The sequence below is a fragment of the Schistocerca americana genome, chromosome 3 (assembly GCF_021461395.2).
Source record: "Schistocerca americana isolate TAMUIC-IGC-003095 chromosome 3, iqSchAmer2.1, whole genome shotgun sequence".
Lineage (NCBI taxonomy): Eukaryota > Metazoa > Arthropoda > Insecta > Orthoptera > Acrididae > Schistocerca > Schistocerca americana.
Window position 1 is genome coordinate 288,022,546 of NC_060121.1, and position 15,030 is coordinate 288,037,575.

The following is a 15,030-nucleotide window of genomic DNA, read 5'->3' on the forward strand; positions in this document are numbered from 1 at the left end:
CAAAATTTGAAATAATGATAGTTTTGAATTTACTTGCGTCGTGTAATAAAATTGTAAAATATGTAAGGCAGCCCCTTTCTTAACTGCAACGGCAGGTACTAACGTAGAGTCTGGAGAAATGGCTATTAAATATTCTCCCAGCATCCCTTATTTCTTAGGCGACGTATTTCGGTGCCTGAAATGCTCAGTATCGCGCCACAAAATTTTAACTAATACTTTTCAGTTCATGACTTGCTACTGAAATACATTGTTCAATTAAAATCATCCGTTCATCCACACCAAAATGAAATAAAAAATCTCTTGGACGCGTATGATTTTGTGGTGTCTGTTACGAGATTGGCTTTTCCGTTTATGAAATCCTCCAGTATCGAAGGTTCATTTACAAAACAAAAATTACACTTCATTTTTAAAAATAGGTTTACGTAAATAAAACTAAACAACGATGCGCAATTACACTTGTAAACTTCAACACACAGAGTCGTTTGCATTAATTTTCAAGCAAAAATTGCACAAGATGGCAGTATGTGTCAAGAACTATATCTTTGTCCCCTCGACATCATACGACTTTCAGCAACTAACTAAGAAGAACAGACATTGTGTATACATCAAAGAAAATAATTTACGAAATAAATAAAATACATTACATCTATGTTTTCTTGAAGCTATTTTTAAAGTATATAACGAAAAATTTTAATGTGGATGGCTTCAGATGGAAATAAGAACAAACAAGTTTCGAAATAAAATCAGTATATGAAAAATAATTAACCTTATTTGAAAAATAGAACTCATTCATATTGCTAAATTTTTCAAAATTTGAAATAATGATAGTTTTGAATTTACTTGCGTCGTGTAATAAAATTGTAAAATATGTAAGGCAGCCCCTTTCTTAACTGCAACGGCAGGTACTAACGTAGAGTCTGGAGAAATGGCTATTAAATATTCTCCCAGCATCCCTTATTTCTTAGGCGACGTATTTCGGTGCCTGAAATGCTCAGTATCGCGCCACAAAATTTTAACTAATACTTTTCAGTTCATGACTTGCTACTGAAATACATTGTTCAATTAAAATCATCCGTTCATCCACACCAAAATGAAATGAAAAATCTCTTGGACGCGTATGATTTTGTGGTGTCTGTTACGAGATTGGCTTTTCCGTTTATGAAATCCTCCAGTATCGAAGGTTCATTTACGTTCCAGTAGCCAAGGGTTTGTGAATAATGGCAGCCATATTTTGATGTACTGCTGCAGCTATCACCGGAAACGATGGTTGCAGCTGTCTGACGCGAAGCCATTAAGCCGGGTTCCAATCAAAAGTCTGAGTTAGCGAGTCAGCTTTGCGATAAACTCCATCCCATAAAACCACGCCACTATAAACCATCAAATACCTCTGGATACTTTCCTATATTGATACGCACAGTGCTTATAGTCGAAGTAGTGGCCCAATTTAGATAGTAATAACTCACTGTAAATTTTATTTTACTGACCTGTCACTCGACAGGAATCCTCCACGGATTCCCTATCTCGTGCCAATCAGTCTTTTCATCCTTGCATACCTACTACATACAACATGTCTGATCATCTTTGTTGCATGTTTTAATTGCTCTCCATCTTCATAAGGTTTGCGGTTATGTTGTTCTTTTTACTTTGAAGTTAGTTTTTATTAGATACGTTACTACATGTTGCAATAATATTTTTCGTCTCCTAGTCAGGATGAATCATAGACTTCTTCACTCGTCTTTCTTCTCTAGAACCTTCTCCACTGATTACATTTTGGCACATTTAATTTGTAAGTTCATTCTGCAAGCACAATGTTCCTAGTACTTCCAGCTTTTTCTTTTTCTTCTTTCGTACCATAGATTTTGTCACACTTCTTTGTGTACGCGACATACAGCTTTAAAATGTTCTCCCTCAGATTTGTGCCAACATTGTAAGTCACCACAGATGCCTATCTTCGGCAACTGCAGTCTTGTCTTGGTGTCTCCCTTCTTACGACTATCTCCTCCACTTCTATTAGCACACTTCGTAGACAGCCGATATCTTTCGGTTCTTATCTTGCGTCTTTTCAGGTTTTGCTGTTAGCAAGTGGCTACTCACCTTTGTACACTACTGGCCATTAAAATTGCTACACCACGAAGATGACCTGCTACAGACACAAAATTTAACCGACAGGAAGAAGATGCTGTGATATGCAAATGATCAGCTTTTCATAGCATTCACACAAGGTTGGAGCCGGTGGCGACACCTACAACGTGCTGACATGAGGAACATTTCCAACCGATTTCTCATACACAAACAGCAGTTGACCGCCGTTGCCTGGTGAAACGTTGTTGTGAGTTCTCGTGTAAGGAGGAGAAATGCGTACCATCACGTTTACGACTTTGATAAAGGTCACATTGTAGCCTATCGCGATTGCGGTTTATCGTACCGCGACATTGCTGCTCGCGTTGGTCGAGATCTAATGAGTGTTAACAAATATGGAATCGGTGGGTTCAGGAGGGTAATACGGAACGCTGTGCTGGATCCCAACGGCCTCGTATCACTAGCAGTCGAGATGACAGGCATCTTATCCGCATGGCTGTAACGGATCGTGCAGCCACGCCTCGATCCCTGAGTCAACAGATGGGGATGTTTGCAAGACAAAAACCATCTACACGAACAGTTCGACGACGTTTGCAGTAGCATGTACTATCAGCTCGGAGACCATAGCTGCGGTTACCCTTGACGCTGCATCACAGATGAGAGCGCCTGCGATGGTGTTCTCAACGACGAACCTGGGTGCACGAATGGCAAAACGTCATGTTTACGGATGAATCCAGGTTCTGTTTACAGCACCATGATGGTCGCATCCGTGTTTGGCGACATCGCTGTGGACGCACATTGGAAGCGTGTAATCGTCATCGCCATACTGGCGTATTACCCGGCGTGATGGTATGGGGTGCCATTGGTTACACGTCTCGGTCACCTCTTGTTCGCATTGACGGCACTTTGAACAGTGGATGTTACATTACATATGTGTTACGACCCGTGGCTCTACCCTTCATTCGATCCCTGCGGGGCGAATGCAAGACTCCTTAGAAATTACAGAATGGATTTCTGTCCAAAAAAGCTTAATTGCTTGAAAGTAATCAGGGTAATAACAAAAATTTAATTAGTGATTTGAGGAAAACTAGAAATATATACGAACACCTGCTGCTAGATATACAAATGAGGTGTCAAAAAATATCAAATCACAGTCTAAATTAAACTTCTCTGCTTTCTTTTAATCAGTGTTCTCTCAATAATGATAGTTTCTTGATCGATATTTAAATATATTTCATGCTGTCCGAACAAAACTTGAAAACGAAAAGAAATTCAAACGAACGACCAAAACTTTGTGGAATGATTCTTTCAAAAGCAAGAAACAGATTAGAGAGACATTTGATGCGACTTTGAATGAGCTCGAAATTATGTACAGCAAATGAGAATTTTAAAGAATACTAGAGGATATTTGCCTGGTTAAATTTCACTCAGTGGTTTCCCTACATCACTAACACATCTCTGCCGCTGCACATGATTTACAGCATCATCCAAAGGCTAACCTGTTTCATTTTTAACTTTTAGATAAATCATTTCACAAAACACTTGATCGTTTTTTGTTCACTTTGTCAAATTTTCATTGATTCTTACTCTGACCCCTAGACAACAGTATACTTAATCTGTAAGTCTACTTTGTACAATGTCTCTCTATTATCCCACTTTCGCGTGGACTTCATTCAGCCTTAAACTCTCAGTTCTTTCTACAGTTTGATACTATGCATAAATGTTCACTGCTTTCCACATAATAATTCCAGTGCAGCCACAACGCACGTAGACATATGCCGTTCATGAGACATTCTCAACACTTTCATGCGTTCGTGACAATTCCACACTCCATCTCACGACCCATCTTCACACAAATATCCTTCCATTGACAGAGCTGTTTTGTAGTAAAGAAGGCGACCTAACGCCGCACGTAGCATTTTTCAGTGAGGTTTTCCGTTTATAAGCAGCTACTCCGGCACTCCTCATACAATACAGAAAGGTAAACAATGGAAAACGACCCATTTTCCAGAACGACTCTTACAGCTTACCGATGAACTCTACGTATTGGTAAGTATGATAAACACAGCCTGTTATGGGTTGGAAAGGTATCGTTAAGTATACGTATCTGCGTCAACCTGGGAACGCTTCTTAACGTCTGTCTTTGGCAGGGAATGATCTGTAGCGCTATCTGTGACAACTGTGACATAAAATCACCTAACGAGCCGGGAACTCCTGGAACTGCAGCCAGTGACAAAGGTAACGCTGTCTAGAGCGCTACGTGCATATTGCACGTGACGCGTGACTCCGATATCCATTTACTTTGAGTATTCACAACAGGTTGCGTTCTTCGTTCAGTTCTACAACGTGCTCGACAAATGAATGATAAATTATTAATAAATATGCTTTATCTGTGTTGGAAATTCACATGCATTTGCCAGTAACATTTCAACAAGGTCAGTAAAATCGAGAGTAGGGACATTTTACTGTGAGCAGTCAAGTTATCGAGGTCTCGGTCGCCCTCAAAGCTAACCTCTTCTAATGCTGATGGTGTAAGGACTGTTTTATTGGCAGTATTTTGCCAAAAACTAAGACCATGAGGAGCAATTATCTAAACGCTACACAGATTCCTTGCAACGTCATCTGAAGGTCAGAGAACAGAAAGTCTTGTGATAAAAGTTCAAAAACGCGGGAGTGGAACTGTCACACACTATTAAACATTTTAACATTTACCTACAAGATGACACCAATTTCCACGTCCGCAAAACCCTCGCTAAGTGCGACCATTCGACCAAAATCTTCTACATCTGTAATTGTTCCTACAGTGTAACATAACACTATGACTTAAGGTGAAACAGTACAAGTTATCTCAGATGACTTCTTCTACAGTAGCTGCTGCCACAGAGAAAGGTAACTGCGATTTCAGATTCTCCGTACTTGGAAAGCAGCTCTAGTAATCTCTAATGACCCACCTTTCCAGAATGAGGTTTTCGTTTTGTAGCGTGCTGTTAGTTATTAGGAACCATTTTAACATGCACACTGCAACTCGAAACCGGACCCTTCGTAATACGGTATTTCTGGCTTAACAGCCAACATATTCATACTCTAGAAGTTCTTTTTAAAGCAGATGAGAAGGTGCAGTGAGAAGATGACGTGATGTGGTGTGAGGAACGGATGACAGATGGTTTGTTTGGTACGGGTATTGTAAGAAAGCCCGCCTAAATAGAGGCCCTTCTCCACGATTGGGTGCTGCGATCGGAAGTTACCCCCCAAAATGATAATTAATATTATTAATATTAGACAAACTAAACAGCATATATAATTCGGTTTCATATTAAAGCATCTCTCAATATCGTGCTATCATTTCACAGTTTCACAACTATTAACACCAGCAGAATAATAAACAACTGCTAACGAAAAGGAAGATGAAGCACTTCGGTGATCTTCGGAAACTCTGTCTCGGAATCTGGCAGAAAACTCAAAGAGATTCTGGTCAAATATAAAGCAAAACAATGGTAAGATGCAGTCAATACCTTCACTGCGTGATAACAAGAGTCAAGTCACTGATGACAGTGCCAACAAAGTAGAGTTATTAAACACCGTTTTCCGAAACTCCTTCACTAAGGAAGACGAAGTAAATGTTCCCGAATTCCAATCAAGAACAACTGCGAAGATGAGAAACATAGAATCAGATGTCCTCGGTGTTGCAAATCAGCTTAAATCACTTAATAAAGGCAAGACCTCAGGTCCAGATGATATACCAGTCAGATTTCTTTATGGGTATGCAGATGCCATAGCTCCATATTTAGCAATTACATACAACCGCTCGCTCACAGAAAGTTCCGTACCTAAAAGACTGGAAAGTTGCTCAAGTCAAACCAATACCCGAAAAGACAAATAGGAGTAATCCGCTGAATTACAGGCCTATATCACTAATGTCGATTTGCAGTAGGGTATTGGAACATATACTGTATTCGAGCATTATGAAGTACCTCGAAGAAAACGATTTACTGACACATAGTCAGCACGGATTCAGAAAATATCGTTCTTGAGGAACACAACTAGCTCTTTATACTCGTGAAGTACGAGTGCTATCGTCAGGGGATATCAAATTGACTCCATATTTTTAGATTTTCAGGAGCCTTTCGACACCATTCGTCACAAGCGTCTTCTAACCAAACTGTGTGCCTATGGGATATCGCCTCAGCTGTGGGGCTGGATTCGTGATTTCCTGTCAGAAAGGTCACAGTACGTAGTAATAGACGGAACGTCATTGAGTAAAACAGAAATAACATCCAGCGTTTCCTAAGGAAGTGTTATAGGCCCTCTATTCTTCCTGATATATATTAACGACATGGGAGACAATCTGAGTAGGTCTCTTAGATTATTTGCAGATGATGCTGTCATTTAGCGTCTTGTAAAGTGATCAGATGAAAAAATAAATCGCAAAATGATTTAGATAAGATATTTGTGTGGTGCGAAAAGTGGCAACTGACCCTGAAGAAAGAGAAGTGTGAAGTTATTCATATGAGTACTAAAAGAAATCCCCTAAATTTCGATTAAACGGTAAGTCACACAAATATGAAGGCTGTAAATTCAACAAAATACATAGGGATTACAATTAAGAATAACCTAAATTGGAACAATCACGTAGATAATGTTGTGGGTAGAGCAAACCAAAGTCTGCGATTCATTGATGGAACACCTAGAAGGTGCAACAGATCTACTAAAGAGACTAATTACACTACAGTTGTCCGTCCTATTCTGGAGTGTTGCTGTGAGGTGTGGGATCCGTATCAGGTGGGACTGACGGATGATATTGAAAAAGTTCAAAGAAGGGCGACTCGTTTTCGCGAAATAGGGTAGATAGTGCAACAGACATGATACGTGAATTGGAGTGAAAATCATTACAACAAAGGCGTTTTTCGTTGCACCGGGATCTTCTCATGAAATTTCAATCACCAGTCTCCTCCGATTGCGAAAACATTCTGTTGGCACTCACCTACATAGGGAGAAATGATCATCACGATAAAATAAGAGAGATAAGGGCTCGCACAGAAAAATTTAAGTGCTCGTTTTTCCAGCGTGCCGTTCGAGAATGGAACGGTAGAGAAACAGCTTGAACGTCGTTCACTGAACCATCTGCCAGGCACTTTATTGTGAATAGCAGAGTAATCACGTAGATGTAGACGCAGATATTGAGGATGCTATTGTTGGGGTCTCCTGGTAACTGACGTTAGAGATTGGAATGTGGAAAGCATTGGATAGAATATTACACCAGCAGTCAGAAAAGTATATTAGTGTTGTTTACGTTTATTTTTGTTACCAGGTTTTGTAGGCTATATAAGGGATGTGAACAGCCTTACACATTTAGAGATCACTGGGCAGTACACAGAGATACCACGCACTTGCGTGAGACAACGTTGTTAGCACCTGACACACTTTGAAAGGGATCTCATTTCGCGTCTAAGTTTGACTGGCTGGTCGAATCGAGAATCTGAATACCCAGATTTAGGGGGCAAGCACAGCGTAATCCCTTGACATCCGCGCCTGCCATCCGAAAATAAGTAGGGGGCTACCTACAACATTTTAGATCACCACTGGTCAGAGACCAACTGCACCCGGAGTTGGGCTTTACCGTCCCATAGCTACACTGCCAACATCACCACAACACAAACGGTCGTGTCGGGAATGGTGTCGTGACCGGGAAGCATGGGCTTCAGATGAATGACGTCGCATTCTGTTCAGCGATGAATCATGGTTTTGCATCACCTCGAATTGGCATCGCCTACTAGTATGTCGGCGATGAGGGGAGTTTCTAATCTTCCTATTTTTTGGAGAAAAATACACCAGATGGTGTGGCTGGTCATTGGGTGTGACTTCAGGTGACAGATGGCAGTGACTGAGGGCACAACTATATATCACGGGCGTCCTGCGTCATCATGTGCTACCTCTCATGCGACTGTAGGCGAAGAAGTTTCTCGACAGCAGATATGGCACGTGTCTCTACGAACTGGTTCCTTGATTATGAGGTATTCACTTAGGCAGCGATATCCCCAGATCTGTTCCCCGTAGAACACCTGTGAGACCATCCTGGACGTCATTTCTGTCTTCTCCCTCGCCCGAGAGAGAATATAATGGCTTTCTAACTTCCTTACCAACCGAATCAGAGCGTGTATCTATGCCACAGGGAATGCAACGTCGTACTGGTAAGTTGGCTCATGCTGCCAGCTTCTTCGTAAATTTGACTCGATTCTGCTGAAATCACATCACGCACCCTCTCAAGTCGTGAAAAAAATTTTCAAATGTGTGTGAAATCTTATGGGACTTAGCTGCTAAGGTCATCAGTCCCTAAGCTTACACACTACTTAACCTAAATTATCCTAAGGACAAACACACACACCCACGCCCCAGGGAGGACCAGCCGCACACTCAAGTCGTGCAGTTCCCTTTCGTTTCCTCCTCCCCTCCTGCGTGCTTCACTTGTTTTTTCAGGCAGTGTTTATGGAAAAGCGTTTGAGAAATGCTCGTACAGAGGAATTGATGGGTAAGATACAGGGGCATAAGATGAATGAGATGCTACTTATGTAAGGAAACATTGGGTTGAAACCTTCATTTGGGATGGGTAGGGTAGGTTGAGGTTGAAAGGAGGGATAGATATCAGGGATGAGTTTGTGGTCTGGGAGAAAAGGGCGAAAGAAATTTTATTCACAATGGACATGAAGAGATTGGTGAAGAAAGAAAGGCCGGATGTGTTGATAGAGGAGCAGCAACAGGAGAGGGTTGTCAAAGATGGGGAAACGATATGATTTTGGGAACTGAGTGGACGGCAGATGAAGGAGAGATAAAAGTGTTCTAACTGTCTGAGGAGGTGTGGAAACTTTTTGAAGTGTACAGGATGCGAGAGGGAGCAGGTATTGAATACGGAAAGCGTGATGGAACCACGTCTCTCCAAGAATTCGAGCGAGCCATAAGACTTGGCATAAGTAAGGAGCAGACACGGGTATTATGTGTGAGGTCGTGGTATTTAATCTCCATGTTCGGCCGTCTACTAGTTTTAGTCCATGTAGGCTTTCCTTTGGATGACACGCCCGGATACCCGCGCGCGTTAGCTCTTTGCTTTCGACATTCGAGGGGGCGCGCAGGCTCCGTATTGAGTCCATCTGGTGGATTAAGGACTAGTGTGCTGGGCGGCCTTGGTGTGTTTTTCAGGCTGTTTGCCACATCCGAATATGTGAATACGAGTCTGGAACTCACGTCCTGCCTCAGTTAAACGATTCGGAAACATTTCGAAAACGTCCACACACGTTCACATTGGATAACACTAGGCGCACGCAGATGGAGGACATAAATTCTGTCTCCGACAGGAAAGTGTGGCTACAGGAACGGTATCCAGGCACCCTTCACCACTAACGTCATCGAATCCAGATCAGCAGGTCGACCCTGTGATGACACAGAAGAAGGCCAGGAAAAAAGAGAAAAGGTAGAAGTGGCTTTCGTTCGGATAATTGGTAGAGTAAGATTCCAAGTTAATTTTTGATCGAATGTTTCTCGAAGGTATTTTAGTGTTTTTGTTATGTGTAGGTTGTGAGGTAAAGGTTTCTTGGACATAAAGCTCTTATGGTTTTCCCTATATTTACTGCCAGAGTGTGTCAAGATTTTTGGGAAGGTACCACGGTTAAATCAGGACGTGGTATTGTCGAGATGGAGTTGAGGGACCGTTGGGATGAATGTGTTGTACGATGGACTGCTAGGAAGGCGGTGTCGTCAGCATATAGCAGTAGGTATAGTGGACGGGCTGATTTTGGGACGTCGCCTGTGTAGAGGAGAAACAGGTGCGGTGATAGGACGGATCCTTGAGGCACGTCTTCGACTGCCTGGTAAAAGTTGGGCTGTGGCTGTTCCTGATGTTAGCATGCTGGTCTCTTGCGCCGTTGTAAATCATTCATGCCTGTATCCTTGTATTTCTGAGAGGAGATGTCAAACGCATGTATAATAAAATCAGTATGCGATTAGTATGGCAGCACATCACAAGCTTAGAAAACACAAATACACTACTGGCCATTAAAACTGCTACACCAAGAAGAAATGCAGATGATAAACGGGTATTCATTGGACAAATATTTTATACTACAACTGACATGTTATTAGATTTTCACGCAATTTGGGTGCATAGATCCAGAGAAATCAGTACCCAGAACAACCATCTCTGGCCTTTATAACGGCCTTGATACGTCTGGGCATTGAGTCAAACAGAGCTTGGATGGCGTGTACAGGTACAGCTGCCCATGCAGCATCAACACGATACCACAGTTCGTCAAGAGTAGTGGCTGGATTATTGTGAGCCGGCCGAAGTGGCCGTGCGGTTAAAGGCGCTGCAGTCTGGAACCGCAAGACCGCTACGGTCGCAGGTTCGAATCCTGCCTCGGGCATGGATGTTTGTGATGTCCTTAGGTTAGTTAGGTTTAACTAGTTCTAAGTTCTAGGGGACTAATGACCTCAGCAGTTGAGTCCCATAGTGCTCAGAGCCATTTGAACCATTTTGATTATTGTGACGAGCTAGTTGCTCGGCCACCATTGACCAGACGTTTTCAGTTGGTGAGAGATCGGGAGAATGTGCTGGCCAGCGCAGCAGTCGAACATTTTCGGTATCCAGAAAGGCCCGTACAGGACCTGCAACATACGGTCGCGCATTATCCTGCTGAAATGTAGGGTTTCGCAGGGATCGAATGAAGGGTAGAGCCACGGGTCGTAACACATCTGAAATGTAACGTCCACTGTTCAAAGTGCCGTCAATGCGAACAACAGGTGACCGAGACTTGTAGCCAATGGCCCCCATACCATCACGCCGCGTGATACTCCAGTATGGCCATTACAAATACACGCTTGATCTATCCTATCATGCAGCCAGCAGCGCCTCTCGTGGAGGGATATAGCATCTTTCTACCTCTCCCTGTCCCTCAAATTAGTGGGGCTCGGCAACCACCACGTATTTCGTAGCGCCGTCTAGCGACGCACGGAATAATTTGACAAGCCCCTCCCTCGCTCCTTGGTCCAGGTCGGGTCACCAATAACAAGATGTCGCAGGCCGCATAACAAGCGCTTGTTACCACTGTGCACTCCGCTCCGTCTTTTGTACTCTGCTCGCCGGTTCGCTACGTCGCTCATCTTTACCTGGTCTGTTTCCTTTTCCATTTTTCCCCCCTCCGCCCGCTTTCCTCTAATACTCTCGCCCCCCTCTCCCCCCTTTCCGCCTTACTCTCTAGCTGCGCACGGGTCCCCTTCCCATCTGCTTTGCAAGTTCGTTAAAATGGTTTCATCGGATCGCCTTGTTTGGCCTAACGGGTTTTAAGTATTAGGGGAGCATTCTCAGAATTCTGGCGGGCGGATTTGTCTCTGTGTGGCTTCCTTCACTCGTTTTTTTCCCCCTTCTTCATATAATGTGCCCGTATTTCTCTCTTCTGTTTTCGTCCTGTGCTCCTCCGCGATTCTACTGTGTAACAAAACTCGTCCTCTCACACGCGGTACATATTCGAATACTGTCATTCAGAAAAAGAGTGTTGTCGGCGTTCATTCACGTAACTGTAGCTATGGTTTGTTCCCTGAAAAAGATTGCCAGAACGCACGCTTATCTCTGTATTTGTAGCCCAAATGGCTGTTTCTCACTGCCATTAAATTTACATGACGCTTTGCCATTTGAAATTCGTTCATGTTACATTTGTGCTATACAAGTCATTTTAAATATCTTTCCATCACTCTTCCCATGGTGTGTTTATAAATTTCGGCTGGTTAATAATTTTCGAGGAATCTGTAGGTAATGAATTCTTGTTCTGAGATTTAGAAGTTAACACAAAGGCAGGTCGATTAATATTGCTATAACGCTATTATTTTACCGTTTCTGTCAAGGCAAAAAAATAACAGCTTTTATGTGGTGCCTAATACTAGGAGTGGGAGCTATTGTTAGGTATTACTTTGGGTGACTATAATTGTGACGGTGTTTTTTGATGCGGCTTATTGGCAGTTTTCTCGAATCTGGTGGAGTGCAGTACAGGTGGCAGCGTATCATTCGCCTCATCTATGTCTCTACTTTACCTTGCCGCATAGGTTTTTTTTATTTCTAATTAACATTAACAATATTTGCACTAAAATGATATGCAAAATACGGAAAAAATTGGAGATAAAAGTGTTCAGATATCGGGAATAGTTCTTGTAGTCAGAAATTTTTGTACAGTGGTAGGAGGGGAGAAAGTGAACAACGTACTATAAATCCTGATGAGTGGGGCCTGAGTGTGGGAGCAGGGGTACGTTTGAAAGTCAGTTTCTTACGTTTCTCCTAAATAATTCAGAAACTACGACCTCTAGTGGAAACGTATCGCAGTACAAAATTTAACTACACTAAAATTCCTACACAAAGGTCCTGTTAATTGTTTGAGGGTAGGGAGCGAGAGAATATGAAAATTTCGCACATGGCTTTTGAAGACCAGATATAACATTACACGTTGCATGAAACTGCATCGGAGGGGAAGTTGAATCACCAAGTATAAATTCCCAAGTTTTGGTATCACACCAGCTTTCTGTGTTACGTTACGCTTCTTTTGAGCCATCACTCAGCTCTGCACATTGAAGACATCAGAAGTTATTAATTTTCTTAAATTACGGAAGTGTGTACGTTTTCAAGGTTCAGTAACATTTAAACTAATTGTGCTGTAAGTTTCAGCATCAGTCTCTTGTCGAGACTTTTAATTCTGTAAGTTTTGCTTTTTAGTATTCATACTACTGCATACACTTTCCACTGTGATTTTAATTTTGAACTTTGTGCGATTTTGAACTGTGTGTGCATCCGTGTGCTTTTGCAGCGGACACGGGGACTGTGCCCCAACCCATGTGTTTCTGGCCAAAGTCGGCCACCCCCGTAAGTAAACCTCTTGAGACTAGCATGTGAGTCTGCGCTCTTCTAATGGTCGACAGTCTCGCTCTTCTCAGAACGCTCTGGAGACCACACCCCTCAGCCGTCAGAATTCACGATTGCCTTTACGTGCGTGATATACACTAAACAGCCAAAGAAACTGGTACACCTGCCTAATATCGTGTAGGGCCCCCGCAAGCACGCAGAAGTGTCGCAGTACGACATGGCATGGACTCGTCTAATGTATGAAGTAGTGCTGGAGGGAATTGACACAATGAATCCTGGAGAGTTGTCCATAAATCTGTAAGAGTACAAGGGAGTGGACATATCTTCTGAACAGCACGTTGCTAGGCATTCCACACATGCATTCCACATAAACATTCCACATATGTTCGTGTTTAAACTCAGAAGAGTGTTCCTGGAGCCATTCTATAGCACTACTGGAGGTGTGAGGTGTGAGGTGTCGCATTGTCCTGCTGGAATTGCCCAAGTCTGTCGGAATGCACAATGGATATGAATGGATGCAGGTGATCGAACAAGATTCTTACTTACATTTCACCTACCAGAGACGTATCTAGACGTATCAGGGGTAGCAGGTCACTCCAAGTGCACAAGCCCCATACCATTACAGAGCCTCTACAAGATTGAATAGTTTCCTGACGACATGATGGGTCCATGGATTCATGAGGGTGTCACCATACCCATGCAAGTCCATCCACTGTATACAATTTGGAACGAGACTCGTCCGACCAGGCAGCATGTTTTCAGTCATAACAGTCCAATGTCAGTGTTGACGGGCTCAGGCCAGGTGTAAAGCTTTGCGTTGTGCAGTCGTCAATGGTACAGGAGCGGGCTTTCGGCCCCGAAAGCCCCTATCGATTACGTTTAGTTGAATTGTTCGCAGGATGACACTGCAACAATTTGCGGGAGGGCTACACTTCTGTCATGTTGAACGATTCTCTTAAGTAGTCTTTGGTAAAGTTCTTGCCGGATCTTTTTCCGGCCTCAGCGATTTCGGAGATCTGATGTTTTACGAGCTTCCTGATATTCACGGTACACTCACGAAATGGTCGTAGGAGAAAATTCCCACTTCATCGCAACCTTGAAAAAATTGGGAATTTGTGGTAAGGTCTTATGGGACCAAACTGCTGAGGTCATCGGTCCCTAAGCTTACACACTACTTAATCCAACTTAAATTATCTTACACTAAGGACAACAAACACCCATGCCCGAGGGAGGACTCGAACCTCCAACGGAGGGAGCTGTGTGAACCGTGACAAGGCGCCGCAGACCGCTCGGCTACACCGCGCGGCGCTACCTTGGAGATGCCGTGTCCTATTACTCGTGCGCCGACTATAACACTACGCTAAAACTCACTTAAATCTTGATAACCAGGTACTGTAGCCGCAGTAAGCGATCCAACAACTACGCCAGACACTTGTTGGCTTACTTTGGCGTTTACCGACTGCAGCGCCGTATTCTGCCTACTTACATATCTCCGTATTTGAATGCGTATGCATAATCCAGTTTCTTTGGCACATCAGTGTAGCTTGGCGCCCAAAGGGGCGTACCATCACACAGTGGACAATTTAGAGTCGAGTATCACACAAAACAACATTGTTCACAACGGTACATAAAGCAGCATGTGAGGCAAACAACAGCATCACTGGTGTGTTGCTGTGTGGAGGCCTGGAGTAATGTCCCACGAGCTGTGATTTCGCCTCGTTTCAAATAGTGAAGTGGTTCAGTGCACTGGTGGCCCAATGAAATGTTTACTCGCAATGTGCGAAAGGTGTAGTTCAGGCCAGATGTGGTTCTGCAACGTTTCAGAGATCATTTTTGTATCATTACTTGAGCTCAGTCATTCTGGTTACAGTGGACATTGACCATTGTTTTGTTCCAACATTCTCTGTAGCGAAGTGTTTCCCCTCCTGTCTTCCAAGAAGACGTCAACCTTAAGGGGCTGCGTGCAGATGTTCTGGATTTGACACTCTGGTACTGTATCGCAACTCAACTTGTCCTCTAAATCACCATAGAAAATGTCTGCGATTATTCAGACATTGGGT